General features: G+C 37.9%; 1 protein-coding gene across 2 annotated transcripts in view; it reads left to right on the top strand.

Moving 5' to 3' along the window:
* Positions 1–20,127, top strand: part of LOC138137767 (discoidin domain-containing receptor 2-like) — a 213,298-nt gene that overhangs the window by 5,405 nt on the left and 187,766 nt on the right. The window contains exon 1 of one of the 2 annotated variants that reach the window (XM_069057324.1): positions 9,446–9,576. The exons of the other annotated variant lie outside the window; for it this stretch is intronic. The gene's annotated coding sequence lies outside the window, so the exon portion shown is untranslated. Of the gene's footprint in view, positions 1–9,445; positions 9,577–20,127 lie in introns of those variants that run through there. 2 annotated transcript variants of the gene reach the window in all.

The raw sequence follows: 20,127 nt of genomic DNA on the forward strand, positions 1-20,127 counted from the left end.
CCAAAACTTGGTTAATTCACCAATCGATTCTGATGAAAATTAGTTTTGTTGCCTATGATCAGAGTACTAAAATCTTGGAAATTGCTCCGCCGCGAATGTTTCTCTAGTAATAACATAATAGCTTTGAGTTTATCGATTAATTTACAATAACTTGTTGCATAGAGATGAAAACAGCGTCAAATTTTACAATTTGCGTCATTGTGCAGAAAATTTGAGTCAATTAATCGTCAATAATTCAAAGCTCGAATGGTATTTGATTAGATTATGTTATACAAATATAATGTGACTATTTGAAGACAATTGTCATGTCACTAAAAGACCGATTGTTGATTTGCGCAAACGAACACGAAAAACGTTTCAATATTCGTGCGCTGTCTCTTTTCAGGTATTTGGACAGTTTTGTACCACTCGGCTAACGCCTCGTGCTTTAAATTTCAGCCTCATATCTGAAAAGTGATCTGACAGAGCTACTTATATGAAAATAACTATTACAGCTTTTTCTGACAGGTAGGATGGTTTGTAACATCCCTCTTGGGTCATTTTTTAAAATTTCGACGAATTTTTGACTACAAATTTCCAAATTCGTCAGAATACGTGAATCGTGTTTGTCTCGTCGAATGAAATTTTTTATTCCGAAATATGTTTATCTAAAATCTCTATTGAACCTGTCTTTGGGATAGCCAAATTCGTAAACATGCTAGATTCGCGTGAGATAAGAATCAAATTTGAGAGTAGAAATATATAACGTAATAAGACTATATTTTACGATACTAATTAAGAGATTCGCTGGAGGCGGCTAGTTACGAAACAACTCCTAAACGATTTTATATAAAGAGCTCTCATTGTAAAAATCGAAGGACGACGGGTCCTTTTGAATGAAACTGTTCGAACGGAGTCCTCCTCAAAAGGAATTAATCGAACTTTTATAAGCGTTCCTGTCGAGTTGTTGGTCACAATGCGACCGCAACTTCATAAATCTCTATCTGATGATGACGGAGGAGACATTTTTGAACGTGGAAAGCTCGAAACAGTAAAAGAAAAACAACACACACACAGAGAGAGAGAGTACGGAAAACGGGGCTCCGGGCGATAAGCGTCATTTAAAAATTACGGCAAGTTTTGAAATAATATTGTTTTAAAATTACACGTTGCGGAAAAACCTTAATGAGAAATTAAATAAAATAAATTGGAATTCTGGTTTCGTACCGAAATATTATTTCTTCAAGCAATTAATGCACCTCAGTGAAATTGGAATCAACATTATTTCTGTTTTAAGGAGTTTTCCTCAGCGGCTGAGATAATTTCGGTGTCGAGAGCTCGGTAAGCGTTTTAAGGAAATTCGCGGTTTGTTTAGCTCCATCGAATAAGATGTTTTATTCTCAATTGATTAAAGAGAGTTTTTTTTTAAATTCCGTCCGTCGTTCAAAATTAGATAAACGCTTCCAGGACTTGACAATTGACAAGTGTCGTTTGTTTAAAGTAGTTTTGTAAATTGACGTCGCGACATCAATTCCGACAAACTATTTGCGACTATAGTCTGTCTCAATTCTAAATTTTCACCACCTCTTGAATTATGTTGGCAAAATAAAAATATTTCTAATTTGGGGATTGTTACAACCGAAGTTGGCAATATAATTATTTTTTCTACGATCGTGCAAAAAGTGAGTGTTCGTTGCATTGTTTTTAGTGGAAAAAGTGCCTCTTAATTGCACTAGTGCAATAAAGCCTTTATTGCACGCATCTGTCAACAGTCTGCCTAAGATCGTGCAAAAAGTGAGTGTTCATTATTGCATTTTTCACACACAACGCACAGGACTGAACTGTTGTTTATCGCTGTTTTTTTCTCGTTTTTTTTTTGTTCGATCGTAGAAAAAATGTTGTATGCAACACGTGCAAAAAGTGTTATTGCACTTGACGTGTTGTCCCACTCGCCTGCGGCTCTTGGGACAATTTTCACGTCGCGTGCAATAATCATTCTCTTTTTGCACTTGTTGCATAAATAACTATTATCTAAGGACGATCGTGTAAAAAGTAGGCACTTTTTGCATTAAACATCGTTGTCAAAGTTGACGTTTAGTGACGTGTTCTCAAACGACTTTGGTTATTCATAAAATATTGAATCAATAATAATTATTTTTACAAATTTATGATCTCACGATCGTAGATAAAATGTTGTAAGGCATACGTGTAAAAAGTTCCTTTGTTGCACTCACATCCTTTAAAATACTCCCTCGTACCTCGGTCGTATTTTAAACCCGTTCGTGCAATAAAGGATAACTTTTTACACTTATATCTTAAATAATTATTATAAACATGATTCGAAAACAACATAATTTACTTGACGCTAAAATAAAAAAATGCTCTAGTAAAATTTTTCGAAGAGATAAAAAGGTTGGTTTCCTTTATTCTAAAATCTTGAGTTGTAAAATCGATGCACAGAATGATAACCTGACGCATTTTTCACCAAACAGTGTTGTCGGTTGTATTTCTAACGTAGAACGCGGTGTTGGTGGAAATTTATAATTGAGACAGACTTTAGGGCCACATCTTGCGATTCTTGGAAATTTTGTCGGAATGTTAATCTGGCCTCAATTAATTATATCAGTTCGGATGATTTGAATTTATTCACACCGACCTTTCCAAAAGACCACCACCTATGAGCATAATTAGCAATCAGATGACATAAAAGTCACATTTTTATAACGAAATTAAGGAGTAGCTACTTAATTAGAATCTAATTAGTCGAAGATAAATAGTCGACGGCATTCGGAACGGGGCCGGTGTATGTCGAGAATTTTGAAAAGCAAAACGAGCAACGAACTACGGAAATGTTATTAAACAGAAATTTTAATTTTGTCATAAATTGCTCGTAATCTAAAAATGTAGAAAGCATTATGAAAGACAAGCTCATTTATTCAACTCTTATTTCACAGCAAGCGCTCGATTAGTTCCATTAGTCTGAATCAAGCGAGATTTTATCGCAGTTTAATAGTTCAAAAAGCATCATTCTTGTAATTTATAAACAGTCCATCTAACACACCTAAATGACAGTGTTATTATTCAAATGCATTTTGTATCGTGCCCGATATTAATGTCGGTGGGATAGAAAGCGATGCACAACTAGCACAGGTTCATTTCGAATGCGTCAATCCAACAAATTCGGCAAGTGACCATCGGTTTTTTTGTGTTTGTTTTCGAATTCAATTAAATTCGATCACGTCAAAATATTTTTGACATGGAAATTACTTGTCAATTAGCGTTAACCGAGAGCACTATTGGGCAATGTTCGAATATCTGTTTTTTTTTTGTGTTCTCTTTGAAATGACGTCATGATGGCGACCGGATCGCTGTCATTAGATTTGTTTTTCGCCCCCGAACATGTCATTAGAGCTTTCTTTACCAATCGCTATCTCGAGATCGAAATGAAAACACCATGTTTCATCGATTGTTTAGATGTCACTAGGGGTAATCTAGACGGTGTAATCTATACCAGAGTCAGAGTTGTATTTTTCAAATTCGTAGATAATCTTTGTTGGGTGTAGACGTTCACAAAATAGATAAATGGACAAGGACCAAGTCTATAACTTATTTAACTTGTACAGAAGTGGTGTCTCCGGGATACGGAGGACATTACAAGATGTTAAAATGTTTACGAAATTCGATATCTCGTTTGTCTCTTTTGTTGCCTCTATTTTTCTTTTTCTTTGGACTTTTCGTTATTCGATGCTCAATTCGACTAATGTTCCGTATTCCGGGTAGAAGCGTCATATCGAATTTCAAAAAAGAAAAGGTTTTAAAAAATGGAAAATAGCTTTTGCCTGCGGTTTTGCTCGCGTATGCATATTAAGGAGTGTGACAGTGTCAACGTCATGTTGAATTTTTATTTGAAACTTCTTCTGAGGGTTCGTGTAGGATTGCAACGTGACAAGAAGAACATGACGTGAGATGACACGACCGCACTTGGTCTAGATTAGAATCGACGAAACAGAAATAAGCGAGGCACGCTCACTACACCTCGACATAAATTTATATATATATATATATATTTGTTATAATTTTTTTCGACAGGAAGACAAAAAAAAAGAAATCTAAATGGACTTGGGTACAAATGTAACATCCATTCTTCAGAAGTAACAGTCTTGGTAATTATGGTTTTAGATGGTGACGCTTTTCCATATTTTTTTATGAATAAAAGCTTCATAATCACAGTTCCTTTCAATTTATTTATTTTGTCCCCACTCGCGTTCACACATTGTGACATACCTTGCGTGGAACCGTTAATCCGGAGACTTTTGATTGTAGTCCAAAAAAGAACTAAGCCTTGCCTCACACGTTTCACAATGGCCGTAATTCACGATAATTACCTCGTTAATTTTTTTCTGTCCACTACAAAAGCCATTCCATTAAAATATGTAACTATTTAGCATCAGTCTTGTACACTTACGCAAACATTTTTTTTGATTTACGGCCAATCTATTCGGACAGTCGTGAATTAACCCATAAAAATTCATAACAAATTTATAATCGACGAAAGTAAGACAAATTTATCGAGAGCTTTTTCTCTTAATTGCAAAATAAGCCAATCTCGCCCACGGTTACCGAAATCAAGAACGTCCACCGTCACCGAGATGAATATCTGAATAATTTATGTTTATGGTTAATGAAAAATTAAAGAGGAGAGTCTCAAGACTGCAGATGGAACGCGGGAAAAATTTTAATCACGTTGTGCCTCCAGTTTTTTTTTGATATTTCGCGTGGAGCTTTTAAAAAATTGCGGCGAAAGCATTTTGGAATTTTTTGGTTGGTAAGTTTCGGAATTTTTTTCGGCGGCTTTAACAGGGACACTCCGATTTTCAGTTCGATTAAGTTGTTGTTTCTGTTTGCGTAAACAGCTGCCGGGGAAAATGATTTGACGCGGCGTGGGAGAGCATCGATAAGGGGTCCGAAATCCGACAGGTAGCGGTCGTTTCGGATGGTCCCCGTCAAGAATTAAATTATTCGAGATGATGTCCGACACGGTGCCGAAACGAGGTGCCTCCGAATAAGGGCAAGGATCGCCACCAGAGACATTCCTTTGGACGGCGTCCTGCCGGCCTAATTAATCAACGTCATGTCACGCGCCCACCGAATACTTCCATAAAACGAGATAATGGATATGTTTTACGCCCACGCGACACGTATCGACACAATGCCGCCCCCCGGAGTCCATCATCGGCGACCAACCTGACGAGGTGACCCGGCGACCGGCGGCGGGACACCGGAGCGCTTTGTTATTAGGGAGTGTTAACATTATTATCTCGGTGGATGATGATTTGGGGTTTTTCACGCTGCCGGAGGATAATTTCCGAAATTATTCACCATTAGTCGAATGAGCTGTGGACGGGGTCCGTTCCGGGAAGCAAGCATTCAACAAATCTGGGAGTGTCCGTCGATGGGGTCGCATTGCTCTAATTACTCGAATAACACTCCTTGGTGCTATTTTCAAAACTATTGATCACGCCGCACTGCTTTTACAACAGGAATTTTGCGGTCGGTGTCTCCTTTGTTAATAAGCACAAGTGGATAGTTGAACCCTAACGTGACAAATAATATTTGGGGGAAAATTTCGGTCAGACCCTCCAACTGAAAAGAAAAATGCACCCGAGATGCGCGTCTTTCGGAATTGATAAAATTTAGAATGCGGTTTTCCTGGAATTATGTTTCCAAGAAGGGTTGATTGTGCCATCGTGTTGACGTTTGCCATTCTTCAGGTTCATCTAATTTGTGCTTTTAGAGAAGTGACAGCTCACGCGAGAACTGTCATATTAAGTGTGCTCAACTCAAATGTCGTTTATTAAAGTGTCAGCTTTGCAATTTAGTGTGGCACCGTACTAAGAGTTCAACAAGGAAGAAAAAAAATTAATGGGAATTGTTGCTTTACTCAACCGACAAAAGAGCTGAAATTGAATTAGGGAGTTTAATTTAAAAAAGTTAATTATTTTATTTGGTTGACGAGTGACGAGTAAACGAATCGGAGAAACGGATTTTGTGTACCTAATAAAATTTTTGCATTAATTATAGATAAGAGTTAATTAACAATTATTTAGGAGTTTAGTTCTAAAATGCTTCAATTAACATACCAGAGATCACATTTTTAATACGTTTCCATTACGTATTTTTTTAAATGTACGTAAATATATTTTTTGTGTTGAGATATTGTGAAAAAATTACGTTTCCTTGAAGTGACAGTTTTACGACATTTTTCACCAAGAAAGAATGCAAGAAACATCCGCCATTGAGAATCCTGATTGATTTTTTATCACCTACATTTCATGGTCACCTGGTATGTACCTAATATCATTTTGTTATTGTTTTGCAATTTTTTAATCGGATTAAAAATAACGTAATTTTTTTTTTTACTTCATTTACCGAAAACTGTAAATAATCCCTTTTTAAAAATGATATGTCCACAAAAATTGGAACCAGTAAAAAATATTACAAAAATGGTGAGGTGAGGTGAGGAAAATAAATAGAATTGTCATAAATATTTTGTTTAAAAAAAATAAAATTGACGTAAATGTGAAAATTGACAACAGACAAGAGATAGTTACACCACATGTTTTCAAATTTTATTTTCCATAGTTACTTTTTATCTCTTTTTTTGAATTCATCTCATCGTATAAGACATAAGATTTTTTTTGTGCAACCGTACGCAAAACGAGATTTCACGTACGTACCTAAAACAGGCCGCGAAATTCAATTTCGCGGCCGTTGCTTTTAACAACAGTAGTTAAAGTAAACGTCATTTTAATATTTGATACAAATCAGAGTTTCCATGTAAGACTGCCTCTCGGTACGTTAAACAATGATTTCGCGGTCTTGATATACAAATAACTATACAGGGTGTCTCAAAATTCGCCAATTCCAAATTCAGAGTGTTGTAGGGGATCACTTCAGTAGTCCAAATAAGGAAATTAAAAAAAATAGGGACTCCCCCCACAAAGATGCTTTGATCTCAAAAGTGCACTCTTTGAAGTGCGTTTTCTTCAAATACAGGCTGAAAAGTTCAGTGTTTATTGTTATTTATGGTGTTGTGATGATTGTGGAAAATAATAACGTAAAACAATTTTTTGACGAATAGCTTTCCTTCGGAGTAAAAAAAATCTAAAACTTTTGTAATTTTTCTTAAAAATGGACCGGCAACGTAGCTAGAATAGTATTTTGTCACTGTGGATATGAAGGCTGCTATGTATTGAACAAAATTAGTGCTTATATCTTCTTCAGGAAGAGCGAATTTTTTTTACGTATTTTTCGAGCTCCACTGGGTCCTTCCCTACCACGCTCTGAATTCGGAATTCGCGAATTTTGAGACACCCTGTATATTTAAAAGTTTTATTTTATTTTATTTATTAAATACTACATATATGTATTTTAATAAACTTCTTGGAAATTTTTTAAAAATATTTTTTGTTAAATCCTGCTAGAGACGAGTATGTATGTTTATTCAACAAATGAAAAAGAAATCGTTGATTCGTCCCTATGTGTTTTAATTTAATAGTTTTGTTTCACATTTAACATGCCACTGATTTTTTTTAATTGACAGTTTTTGTAAAAGTATAAATAGTAATTTTGATTTTTAGTTAATTTTTTTCTTCTCTGTGCCGAACAGAAATAAGAATAAAAACAAAAATCAAAATCACTATCCAAGGAAAGATTTTTTTAAATTGCAATAAGCTCGATTTCTTTTTGCGGTCTCAAGATAATAAAAAAAGGGGTGTGTCGAGTTAATTTGTTTTATTTTCGCTAATTCAGCCATCCCGCCGCCTTCAACAAGACATCAGTAGCCGACATCCGACTTCCTAGTTCGAAAAATTTGCAAATCGCCGCCAGTCGCGTTAATTTATTTACGATTTATTCACCGAGGCGAGCGTTTAAAAATGTTGTGAAAAACCCGGCCAGAAAGTATCTCCGGGTTCATTTATGGCACTGTCGGATTTCCAGCGACGCTCCTTCATATTTACGATTATACAATTTTCGCCATAAAATCATAAAGTTTTCAGCGTTCCTTTTGAAAAATGTGGGTTAAATCTAGATTACATGTGGCGGGGTCACGTGCCACCGCGATCATTCCCTGCGGTGACGTTAGACGGCGCTGCGGACGCGGCCGTCCCGGAATCGAATTCCGGGACGAGACTGCAGCGCCGTAGCGGAAAACACGTGAACTGCATTAGGGCCACGTGTCCCCCGTTGCAATGATTCGCACTGAAAGACGAAAGACGGTTTCAGGATTCGGACAATGGAGATGTGTCCGAGTTTGAAATTTTAATGGGGCAGGAGAGGAAGTGGACGTCGGCTCCGGGGAAATTCGGTGAAAGCGAATCTTGAAAGTTGTATTGCGGACTTATTGTTTAAGTTTATGGTCGAAAGGTTTGCGGTGGTCGGGTTTGGAAACTATTCATCAACTGCAATGAGCCGAGGGGGTCTACATTATTGTGTCGTAATGATGAAAAGCAAGCGGCGGTCTCGAGGGGCGTTAGGAAAACAAAAAAATTTATTAAATTAACCAACTCCGATTGAACTGACGAAGAATGAGTTTGATCATTAAAAAAATATATACATATATGTATTTAGGATTTTGGAAATGAAATGCGACGCGTCCTTTTTCTTGCCAACATAGCAATCAATAATTGAGAAAACTTTTTCAATAAAATTCTACTTTTGAAGACGAAAATTAATGTGGGGTGTTTTGTTTTGATTTTGATTATTTGTTAGAATTTTTTACTCTAAATTATATTGTTATAAACCCCTTGTTTTTAGGCAACCAAGTAATCATATCAATTTATCTTGAGTATAGTATAGTTGTGCGAATTTCACAGCCAACTACGATGTCATAAATTTATTCTTGTAAAATTTTAAATGAAGTTTAAAAAGCACGTTTGCTGTTGCGTTTCAAATTTTTTCAAATAAGAAACTCTACAAGTGGGTACGTAACAGCGAAAGGGATACTTTTTTCCCTTCAAATTTGCGTTATGTAGCGAATTTAACAAATTTACGAAATAATCTAGGAAACAATCTTGCGTCGCCGGATAACCGTCTTAAAAAAGTTAAGTGTGCAAAGGAAAATGAAGAACTTGTTTACCGTTCCGGCGAAAGGGCGTAACAGAATTTGTTGAGCTTAATCGGGTAACGAGGTGTGCTTTGGCTCTCGTCCGTGGAATCCGCGAAAGCTGCAGCGTGTCCATTCGAAAGGCAACACCGGGAGTCCAGACCGTTTAAATCAATTCCTTAGTCGCGATACTCCCACACAATTAGGGATATGGAGAGCGGAGATCAAAAGGGAAAAAGCGGTGCAGTTGTCCATTATGTGATTTGATGTAATGAAATCGGGAGAAAGGAAGGTGGGAGATGCGCCTGCTCCATGGAGGGCGCTGGACCACCAACGCAACCTGCGGCCCGCTTCAGTCCGTGCTCTTTTACGCGGGTTTTCGGTCGTGATCCTTGCACGATCCTCGAACCGTCGTCGGCGAGGTCAGCGAGGCTTTGCAGGAACTGTTGATTCGGGCGTGTTCGGACGGCCCCAGCCCGGACCTGTGCTAGGTAAGTGACGGGAGGTGGGGTGATTGAGTGATTTTTTCGTTGGTAATAATTAAAGCCCGACGCGCATATGGCCACCACCCGACCCGCGGAGCCCACGAATTCGCCCGGGGTGGGTGGGTACGGTGCTGGCACCCGGGGAATTGTGAAAAAACTGCGAGTCGGGGGAGGCGTCCCGCTTCCATTTCCTTCTGCGATTATTTTCTTGTACGGCGGGCCACGTGATGTTTTTAATTCTGGGGAAAAGGTTTTCTTTCGCCTGGCAGTTATCGGGAGGTTTTTGGGCCGTTGATTGTGTTGTCCAGAAAATCAGATTAGAACGGTCGCCACGACGGAGATGGATAAGTGGACATTGTGTTCGGTGCTGGAGTGGCATCCATCGTCCATCAGGAAAATGTGTGCGTGTGTGAGTTTGCGCCCTTTTCCGCAGCTTTTCCTTATTGAAACTTCTTTGATTTCGCACGTTAAGAGTCGTAATTGGGACGATTGTAGCGGGGTTTCTGGCTCCAAGAGGAATTTCGATTTTTCTCAATTTTCGTGTACCTATGTAAATGTTACACTCAAATCACGAAAAGCTCCTAGAGCGAAAAGCTCGACACGATATTTATTTAAATACAGGTGGGTTCATATCCTTCTTCACTCTCTTCAGTTTTTCAAGACTGCAACAAAAGAGAAAATCAGTTTTGTACTTTTAATAAATTAAATTAATTACAATTATTTATAACAGAAAAGTTATTATGTACCTACATTGTCAATATATCGTGCGTTCATTTAAATTTATCCTCAAAGTTGGCGTTGAAGAGTCGATTGTGATCGCACCACTCGTGTAAAAACCTAAGATTTAAACAGCTGATTCCTGATCCCTAATACGTATAGTGAGTTCACATTTTTCTTCGTTGTTTCACAACCTCGTAGGTAAAATTTCGGCACATTTTAAAAATTTGGTGTACGTTTTATAAAATATGATATACAAGGTGTATTTTTGAAATGTGCCGAAATTTTACTTACGAGGTTGTGGGACAACGTAGAAGACTGAAAGAAATAAAAAAAAAATGTACCTCGAAAATTAAATGTCATTTTATTTTTTGACATAAAATTTTTTAAATATTTTGTACGAGTTCTACATGAAGCCAGTAGCTTGTGGTTAAAATTATGCTGGTTCATTCTAGGACACTCTGTATACTCTCGTCGATATTTTTCTTTGAAGATTTCTTTGCAGTTTTCTGGACGTTTATTGTATGTTTGTTCTGTAATGGCGCATAATTTATTTAAGCAATCCACAAGCAGCTTCTAAAAGTTTCTGCTGATATTTGTATTAAAAAAAAATCAAATTTCACGTCGAAATATTCCACCAGAAAAAAATTCCTCGTTCTATTTACCTAGCATGTGCTCTTTTTGTAAACTTCAACCTCATACGGAATTATTTTACAGTTTATCGGAATTTAATAATTTAGTTTGAACTTTTCTCGTCGTGTTTCTGCGCTGAAATATTTATCACGACAGTCAGTTTGCATTTTCTGCATTTCACATTTTATTCCGTTAAAATTTAACAATTGTGTTTTTTTTTACAATATGCTCGAAAGTATTGTTTTATCTTGTGCGTAGGAAGTAATTTGACGTAACTCGGTTCTTTCTCAGTTTGTTTACGACTGAACTTAATTTTTAAAGACGTGTCTAAAACTGGCTTTTAAAAATTGTCCTTAAACAGGAAACAAAGGAGAGAGGAATCCAGGCCGTAAATTTAACGTTCGGAAGAAGAGAAAAGAGTTAAAAATGCGGCGAGGCGGACTGGAACGGAGAGTGTTTTTCGTTTTAAGAGCATTTTTAATTTCCTTCATTAAGTGAACGCATTATTGAATGTGTTTCTTTACTCTACAAGCAAATTAATCTTTGAGCTGTTGATTTTTGAATTTGAAAAATAAAAAATACAAAATCGTGCTCGGAAAATGTAATTATTTAATTATTATTTGTATGCCGTGTGCACTTGTTATCGAAATCTTTCCCTCTTCGTAATTGGAATGTTGCAAATCTCGACAGTGGTAGCCACATTTCAGACCCATATTGACCGGGAAGGACGGCCTGTCCCATCTGGTAAACTGTGACGCATTGAACGGTGAGCTTAGCAAACTGATTGATTGATTACCCCCTTAATTACCTCGTGCTGTGTGGATTAATAATTTTTGGGGGGAAAACCCGGTTTTATCAGATTAAAAAATAATCATATAGATTTGCCGAAACGTCAGATCGGTCCTCCGCCCCGTCCCGGGACAAGGGTTAAAATCAAACAATCCGTCCGGAATATTAACGCGAGCTTCGGTTTTTCACATTTTCGGAAAAGCGATCGACGAGGGTGAGCGAGGAGCGTGAAAGAGAGAGGGAGACAGAGGAGAACTCCACTCCCTCCTTTCCAGTCTGGAAGTTGGAGAAACGTCGGATAATATTTTCGAAAGCTTCGAGATTTTAATTATGGACGTTTATCATACATATTTGCGAAGTTACCGAACTTATCCAAAATAATTAAATTACATTCAGCAACTTCACTGAAGATTTTCTCGCATCACGCCAGTATCTCCAATTTGCGCGAAATTGATGTCTGCTTCTTTTCCTTTTTTTAATTTAGTGAACTTTTCTATCAACTCGGTCGGAATATGATTTTTGTACGGGGCGCGTCGGGAACGTTTAAAAGTCGAAAGAATTTTTTTTCGAAATTTATTCGTTTTCTTGCGCAGTCTGGCTGTCGATGGGGTAAAGCTTTGGTAATTGAAATGATTTGGCGTTTGTTGTTTTATCCTATGGTCGGACGTGTGTGCTCAGAATTTGCGAAGGCTAAGTTAAATGGGGTGTTGGGACCGTTGCATAAACAGAACAGCTCAGCCAAATAACAAAGGAGCAAACAGCGCCCCACTAGAGTCGATGTTAAGTGGTCGGATACACAGGGTGTTGAGTAAACGTGCGGAAGTAAGTGTTTCTTTGGAAAATTGATAAATCAGTCGCCGTCCCGCAGACTGCTCCTTTCCAACTCCTTCCAATTTGCATAAGCGACTTACAATTCCTGCGACATCCACACTCCGTACGTATCGGTGGTTCCCCCAAGTGCCATGTCATTCCCAGGACTGCAAAGTCACCGAACTATAAACGTATAAAGGCAATGATTGTCTGTTGCAAGCAAGTTCGCCGCCGCCGGACAAACTCATCAGCGGCGAATTTCGGCAGTTTCTGCTTGCGTTCAGGTTGTAATTGTGTGTCCATCTGGTCATGTCAGAGCTATCGTGGTGATGTGAACGACGGGGTAATATACCTGTCGACCGGATCAAGCAACCGCTCCTGACAGCTCCATTCAACTGTTCCACAACGGTGAATCAATATGAGCGTTTACTTGGCCCAGCCGGGGACATAATATGCAAGCGCATATCCGTTTATTTGTGTGGCGGGGGTCGTTTCTCATCAGGGAAAAACACGCCACAGGAAGCGCACGCGACGCTGTTTTCAAAAGGGTGGAAGGTCAAAGGGCGACGCCGGTGCCCGGGATCTACTCACCGGAATTGATAAATACAGGGCGGTCGGGGATAAACGTCAAAAAGCTGACCGGTATCGTGAAAGCTCGTATCGCGTTACCAAAGACGCGGTGCGGTTATGGGTAGGGTAACTAGTGTTGAAGGTTTTCACCCTTTGTGATTTTTACCAAGATTAAAGTGGGAAGTTTGCACACACTGACGCAGCGAGTGTGTAATTATGTATATTATTAAGAGTAGAAGTGAGTCTTTTTGTGGCTAGCTCAGAGATTGAAGGCCGAAACGCAGTTGAGGCCGTGAACTGGGCGAGGCACAAAAAGACCTTCTACTCTGTATTCTTGACCATGAGATTTAATAACATTATTTACAACTATTTTATATCTCTGAGAACTTCTTTACTGTACTGAACTGGATTCATACTACCTTGGGAAATACACTGGCTTTACAGTATTTCGTGATAAGTTTGTTGTAAAAAGCAAAATAAGTTATTGGGCTATATACAGGTGTATCTAAAATATGTGTGTTAATTTTAACACGTAGCAGAGCTTGTTACGTAAATTAAACTTTTTTCTATTTGGAATTTTTTATGAAAAAGCGTTACAAATTGATTCAAGATTTTGAATAAATTAGTCATCAAATTGTATACCCGCCTATGGTTAAGGGCGAAAATTTTCGGTTGTGATAGAAACGGGGCCTTCTCAAAAAAGGTACAGTCGTTGACCAAAATAAAATAGGACAAAGTAAATTTCGATTGTGTAAATCGATATTTTTGCGAAATCCATCTCTTAGGAAACAAAAGTGTCAAAAATAAAAAAACAATTCTGATAAGTGTCATCATTCGACAATATTTCAAAAACTCACAATCATTCAATTGAACAAAGTGACAGTGACGAGATGACAAGTGAATAAACACAACCTAACTTTTTGTAAATCAATCGTCAAGTCAAATCACGTTGTAATCTGAGACACATACGCCTCAGTTACACTACACAAATCTTTGAATTGTGAAACTGTCTAAGGTAACACTTTGTCCTATTTTATTTTGGTCAACGACTGTACATTGATAGTGGAAAAAAAATAAAATTAAAATTGTCGAGGTTACAAAATATAGAGATTAGTTAATCGCACAAAACGACTCGTTTGGTAAAAATTGGGGGGTAAAAAATCTTGTAAAACTTTACAAATTTTGCAAAATGTTGTTATAGAGAAAAGTTTCACAATTTGGCGAGTTCTTCTACTGCTCAAAATTAACACACCTATTTAAGATACACCCTGTATATCACAGGAGTACTTTTTTCTGGGTTGCGTTATCCTTCGTGAACTTTTTTGAACTTACTCATTCATTAACGTATCGTCCTGAATTAGTGTCGTCAACCTCGAAAAAATTACTGCAAACGGATAGAACACTCTTTCATGCGAACACTTAAAGTTCCTATATTTTTGACAATTGCCGTGCTTACGTCTCGTGACCAACACCGGAAATCGATGAAAAATGGAATGGCCCCGAATGAAAGACGCAATACCATAACGCACTTATTTTCTTTCTGAAAGCCGTCTTTTATGTCTTCAAAAATAAAACGTTACGGTTCCAGTTTTATTTAAAAGTGCGGCTCGTTACGTATCCCCCATTAAAATATAATGTGGTAGATTGAATCTTTTTATGTCGGCCGTTTAGATTTCACTCGTCGTGGGCGCGTCCATTTTTTGTATTTTGAAAAAGGTCAAAACAAACCGAAGTAAAATACAATAACGCGTCTGTTGTTTCGGGGTTCGATAAGGGGAGTTAATCGTTGTTTTTTTCGACCCCATTGACGCGTCGTAATCTACTATTTCCAGTAAAAGATAAAAGAATGGCCGACGTTAGTTACTCGGCCACGTGAAGAGAACCGCAATAAACTTAAATAAAAATTCCACCGTCTTCCGAACGATTTGATTTCTAATAGGGTTACGAGTTTGTGGGGTGCTTTTCAAAACAATTACGCAGCGTAATGTTTGTTTTTAATCGTCACGCGTTTTACGCGAACATTTGTAGGACACGCTGTATACGTGAACAATTTCGCGTCACAACAGGAGATAAGCGAGGACTAATAATAATAATAAACAGAGCTCGCGAAAGGATGAACTCACAAAGGCACGTTTAAATTGATCTCATTCTTTCCGGCAGACAATTGACTTTTTTTTTCTTTCGCGTGTGTCTAAGGAAGAAGTTTAATAAAGAATGGCTGTCTGTATTTCGGGAGACGTTTATTATTCTATTCCTTAGTTGTTCAACATCTCCAGGAGTGTTTGGAAAATAAAATTCATCTTTTATGTGACGCGAAAAAAGAAGTTTCGCAGCGTGAAAAGTGTGTGCGTTAAGAAAGTTGTGTAAAGTCTGTTATTTATATTGAGGGACGCGATCTTGTTGAAACAGAATTTGGACCATTAAATTCTTTTCAACTGTGTGGTCGGACCTTCGGAAAGTTTCAAGCTGACCTCGAGCTTTTTTATTGGTATTTTTCCGAAAATGTTTTGTTCTTGTTTCGGAACTGCTTTCCTGCTCTTCTCTTTCGCATTTCTTCCGCGTTTCAACGAATATCGTCACGGACGGCGATTTTTCCATTCACAAAGTAATTTTATCTTTATCTATTGCTTTGTTTATTTTTGGTACGTCGTTAAATTATGTTTTTAATTGTGCAAAGTTTAGAGTTTTCACTGAAAAAAAAAAGAAATACATAATTAAAATAATTTTTCACTCTCCCCCCTACGAAAGTATAACTTTCTATTTTAATAAGGCCATTGTAAGCGAAAGTAAAACATGCTAGGGGATCAGTTGCTAGCTATGAAAAACTTTCGTGCCCTGGACGACAAAAAAAGGAAAAATGTCAAAAACCTACCGGTCTTTGGAATTGTCCGGCAACACACTTCTGCACGCAATATATGCAGCTTCTTCAATGAAATGCATTTTAAACTAAATTATGACAACGATATTTGATAAATGTCATAAAATAATGTTTTTGTATTGTTACTAAAGTAACGTTAACAACAAGCCAGCTTATACTAATTTTATTATAATCACTGAATCATTGTATTTTATTAAATGTCGATGGGAGAATGAAAAAGTTAATACATTACACGCTGCGAAAGCTCTTTCACGTGCTTGGAGTTTTTAAATAACTTCGGATAGGCTTACGCTTCGCCTCTACCATTTAAAAACAGCTCGCACATAAAAGTAAACTTTCGCAGCTTGTAATGTAAATAACTATTTATAAAAATATACTGATATTATTTTTTTCTAATTTATTCCGTACCTACTACTTTTCCTGCGACACATATCCAATGGCGGAATTGTGTACAACTCATTTGAATAATTTTCATTTAATAAAATCGAAACAGCTCCACATCCATCAACGTAATAGATATCTGTTGCATATCAGTTTTTCATTTTATATTATTAACTAGTCTATTTTGTTTGAACAATATTTAGAATTACAACAAAACTAATTAGCAACAAAAATAATGCTAATCGAACTGTATTGTTTTAAGCTATAGTGTTTCCACTATAAATTAATTGTTTTCGAGATCAAGCCAGCAAAAATTATTGAAAGATATTTTATTAACCTCTTAATCGTCAATTGTTGCTGAATTTTTCACCTTAATCGAATTAAAAATCATCATTTTTATTTAAATAGGTTACTTTTAATATAATATGTAGTTTTAACGAAACAGCGAAAAGCGATTTGTGATGATTCAATATGCACACAATTAATTTAATGTAAATTTTACAGTATAATAAATAAGGTTTTGTGATTGGATAAAACAAACCTGTGACGCCATTGTTGTATTGGTGGTTATCTACTCGCTTAAAGATAAAAATGTATCAGTTAAATTGTTCAAGAATAGCGATCCGAAGTCGTATTTTACCACCGAAGAGGGTTCTTTTTAACCGACTTTAAATTTAGTCCTGCTCGAGCCCATCCACCTTCCGTAATCGCTTCGGAGATTTGTTTTTGTTCAATTGGCACAACCGCCAGTCGCGTTGGCTCGTTTTCGACGATCCTCGCTCCACCACCCTGTATATGTGTCATAATGGCAGCAGACATATCCGTGTCGTTTTTGCAACGACGTAAGTAATGCTTTCGTTGGCAAGAAGTAGCAAGAAATGGAATTGTGGCCTAATTAGGGCGATTCGTTAGCGGGGTCGGCCGGGTGGGGGTCAAGGGTGGTCCCGGAGTCGCAGTCCTTTGTTCCACTTTTCACGTAATCGCATTTTGGTCTGACCGCGATCTTTTCGTTGGATTTATCTCGTGGTCATCTTCGGTCTTATTCCTTTTGGCGGTGGGATCGTTTGTTTCCCCGAGACATTCGTACGTTCGGATATATCCTGTCCCTTTGAAAAATTTACCCTTTAAAAGCTCTTTGCCGGATTAGTTCGCGTTCGGCGAAAGCGGCGCTTCAGGTGCCGCTGAAATATTAACCGCTTTATTTATAAAAGAATTCGCCGTGCGTCGTTGCTTAATAAATAATATCGGCGAGATGAGTTTTGTTCCGGACTAATCTGCCCTTTGTGGAAGGTTTTTTTTTGTCGGTTTCTCCCCCTCGTCCGCGTAATCCGCCAACGGTGAGTACCGTTTCGGAAATTGTCGATCGGTTTCGCGATTATTTCAATGATGTATGCCGTTATACGGGCGATTTCTTTGGGAAAAATGGCCACGTATTACGGCGGTCTCGGATAATCGATTGGGTTTTATTCGAGGGTGGATTTTCCTAGAGCCGTGTCCTGACTAAATCTAGGCAAATCTAGTAGTGGGGAATATTTATTTGGGTGGAGTACAACCAATTTTGCTTTTATTGGTCGAGAGGTTTATTATGAATATGAAAAGGACGTAAAATTCCTTCACATAAATTCCACGGGAATGAATCCATATTTTATTATGAGTAAATATCTATCTATAAAATAAAAGCCGAATCAATATTTTATTTATGACGTTCATCCCAAACAAGAACGCTTGCTGCGGTTGCCTCAGACGTTTCTTTCGTCAAACTAATTTATCACGACGAAATATTTGTGTGGAATGTCGCACCTTCTCATCAGATACAAGCTTTAATTAGCTTTAATGTATATGTAAATTTGCGCCATATTTGCTTTACACTCGAATATTTCCGTCGCCATGTGGCATTCGGCAAAAGTGACGTCTGAGCTTAATTCGTCTGCATAATAAATTATACAAAATACTAATTTTCGTTTCTTTTTTTTTCAAAAAACTATGTAGAAAGTGCCACCGTTTACTGATTTGTTGTTTTGATTATTCCAGAAAAACGCAACGGAGCTTTTTCTCACAAAGAGAAACGCAAAACTGAAATTAGTGGCGCAACCAGCGGCGCTCTACTTTATTATGTGAAAAAGTAATTCCGTAAAAACACGAAACGTGAAATATTTAACGAAAATTCGGTGGTTACATTGTGGGGACTTGTGTAATGGAAATCAGTCACGTGTTTCGTCTTAATCAAACTGACAGCTGTCAATTTTTGATAGATGCGACGCGTAGCTAGTAGCTAGTTAACATTCATTTTTACATCGAGACTTGGCTTACCGTTAGGCCATAGAAGAACGGGGAATAAAAATGCGGGAGATTATTTACATAGAATGACGGTGCACCTGTCCGAGCGTAAAGCTGCATCATCCGGCATTTGTAATTTATGACAGGTGGTGCAATGTTGGTTGCCTGGTCGTCGGGGGTTTTGACAAAATGTGAAGTTGTGTGGGGGCATTTTCGGTCCGCGTAATGATCTCGTAGACTCCGTTTAATTTATTTACGGCCACGGAGGGTACCGCACATCGGGAGAGAAAAACGCACCCGCCGGTGCGAAATTATTGGACGTTTTATCGACAGGGGCAGTGAAAGTCGCCAGTTTTTTGAGCGTTATCTATAGATAATGAGGAAAGAAGTGGCAAGTTCTGGGCCAAAGTCGTTACAAACTAAAAACGAGTAATAAAACCGGCTCGTATGTATATTTGATGGAGTGAAGTTGGCGGTAATACGGTTTCTGCAGTCCGTCTTGAAAATTGAAGTAGCTCTCGTCTCTTGTGGGACTCGGTTGAAAGTTTCATTAGCGGGTCTCTCAGGTGGCCTCGTCGATACACCGGTGACACTGTCTAGTTAAAAGTTTGGCAGATCGTCGGTCTTGTTACCAAATTGACATTGATCCGCCCCTCGGACCAATTTACTCGCCCCTCATATCGAATCACGGCCGGGCGAAGGGTAATTTTTCAATAACCGCACGCGGATTTTTTTTACACGGCTTATTTTTTCGACGAGAATTTTCCGACGACAAACAAGACGGAATCTCATATCGGCGCACCGAAAATATTGACACAGGGACATGTCTCTCATATACACTGTACCGACCAAGTTTCAAGGAACTTTCAATTACATTTCCACTTGAGTTTCAATATCCGCAATATGCATGTTTTCCTGGCACTTCTGGCGATGGTTTATTATTCTACGTAAGTTTCCCGGGTTCGCGTTGTTTAGAAAGTACGTCGTATAGAGAGAGGTCGTCTATGTATACGCTTTTGAACAGCAAATGGTCTGTGCACGTAATTGCTTTATGCCAAATTCTTGCCTACCATCAAAGTGTGACGTTCGTATAAAGCCCTCGCTGTGCCATTATTATTATTCAATCAATATTATGGACCTAAATTATAATACGCCCAGGCCACGCTCCAATTGAGCTCAAAATAGGTGCGTCCGCGTTAATTAATACATTCTGTTTTTTAGTTTTTAAAAAAATTACAACACTCGTAGATCGCATTTCGGTTCGTTACAGTTCAGTTTTGCATTACAGTCGTTAAATGTAGAAATAGTTTAGCGAATGCGCAGGCAACCAACAATACAGTCGGTAACACAGCGCTCTGTCTTGAACGCTCGCGATATTTATAATTACGCCTAATTGAAAATAATTATGTTGGGACTAGGGTTAATTAGCGAGCACGCGAATCGATAGGGTTCTTTCGGGGTGAATATGAACGTGTAAAAATTTTAATATTCCCGGTCACGTC

Source organism: Tenebrio molitor, chromosome 1, assembly GCF_963966145.1.
Source record: "Tenebrio molitor chromosome 1, icTenMoli1.1, whole genome shotgun sequence".
Classification (NCBI taxonomy): Eukaryota; Metazoa; Arthropoda; class Insecta; order Coleoptera; family Tenebrionidae; genus Tenebrio; species Tenebrio molitor.